This window comes from Scaptodrosophila lebanonensis, unplaced genomic scaffold (genome assembly GCF_003285725.1).
Source record: "Scaptodrosophila lebanonensis strain 11010-0011.00,11010-0021.00 unplaced genomic scaffold, SlebRS2 tig00000024-arrow-pilon, whole genome shotgun sequence".
NCBI lineage: Eukaryota > Metazoa > Arthropoda > Insecta > Diptera > Drosophilidae > Scaptodrosophila > Scaptodrosophila lebanonensis.
Window position 1 is genome coordinate 6,130,296 of NW_022060538.1, and position 1,905 is coordinate 6,132,200.

Below are 1,905 nucleotides of genomic sequence, written 5' to 3' on the forward strand. Positions count from 1 at the left end.
ATTTGTTGTTGTTGTTGGTGTTACCCATTTTTTATCTTAAAATTTATGCCAGGCGCTGTGTTTGTTTTTCGCAATTTGCTCACGTCTTGTTTGCTGGCCAGAAATAAACGACTGCCATTCACTTTTCTCCAACTCTGGAATACTTTCAAGTAGTCATAAAACTAACAATAGCTCAGACATACACAGGCATGTACAAACGTTAGTATATAGGCGCGCATATGCGCCATAATAGATCAAACAAGTTGAAAATGTTCTGCCAAACATGCCTAACGGTACCTCTTTGTTGCCATGCGCCGAGCCATTTGTTATACGAATGTATTTATGTATCTATCTACAAGTAGTATGTACTCGCACTCTTCCCATTTGCTCTAATTTGTATGTCTCAGCCAGCCCTCGTCTCTGCCTCTGCCTCCGCCTCTGCCACAAACCCCTGCTTTTTCATTCTGGCTGACATTTTTGCCTGTGCTTTAAGAAAATACCAAACTGTGCCTCGCATTGCTAATTAGCACGCACAGCTCACTTGCAGATACACACTATACTATACAGCGGCGTATCTGAGCTTACAAAGTTATGTAGTTGCAAATAGTTCGCTTACAAAATACACGACTTTACATTTTTCTCCAATGTTGCGAATTTTGTGCAAAACTTCCATTCTTCTTCTGATTTCATAAATCTTCCTCTGCCCATTTGTGGATCTTAAAATGACAGACACGTCGCTCTGTGCTTGAGTTTTGAACCAATTTCGTGCCAAACAATTAGATGGGTCTCCGGCCCGGGCGCCTGGTGCTCGCTTCTATCAGTTAATTGAGACTTGAAGTCGTGTACATATGCACTCGTATATGCTTCTGCTGGGGCCAGTTTAGCCGAAGCGTGTCATAAACATTTATGAAATTCCACACAAACATTATCAACAATTATTTAATAATACTCGACTGACGTAGACGAATTGCAGAGCAGATAAAAAAAATGAACGACAGCAAAAATGCAGTTAAGAATAGACTTGGACGCAGTTTGGGTTACTTGAGTTTTGCTTGAGGAAGTTGTTCCACAACCGAAGGCTGCCAAGGACACTGCTTGAAAAGAAGGCATGATGTAGACACTATGGAGAATTGATTTATTGTGGTGCTCCCAGTAACATTAAATAGTGATGCTGACAGACTCCTGGCTTAATAGCTGGGGAACCGCTGTCCTAGTGGTGCTGTAATATCAGGTATTTTAGATTAAACTTTTTTAATGGAATTGGTTGCTAATAATGGAGAGGATATCGCATTAAAATGTTCTACTATACATAATACGACCTTTCATTTATATTATTCTCTTAAATTTAATTTAGAAGGCGCTATAAAAACATAATATATTGGTGCAAATCAGGTAGTAGCTAGTAAATAAGTCGCCGTTTAAAAAGGCAAATAAATCTGAAATTTACAAATTGAAGATTTCTAACTATTTAAGCTGTGATGGTCAGAAGCTAACCTTGAAAAAAAACCTTCTTCCAAGAAGCAATCATTGTAAGTGAAGGAGACTGCAAAGGAGCTAAAGTAGGGCCATCATACGATATTAGTGTCCATTTAATACAACAAATATTAAGGCATAAACTTTAAGAATTATGTCTGAGGATGGCAGTTTATCTACCTCATCTGGACAGAATAAAGCACTTTTGAAATTCAAAATAGAATAAAGGTGTGAGGGCAGATATTTCACTCAACAGTCTTCAGTTTGCATTTACGCTCTGAATTAAGATTCAGATAGTTCCACAAAAATTTAAATTTAAGGTATAAAATCTATGCTCTAATATGCGCACAAATAATTGATGTATGTTTTGCTCTGAAGAAATGCTTTTGATGTGCTTATTAAGAGGATCTAAAAATTAAAACCTCATTTCCTCTTTATTGAAAAATAAATATT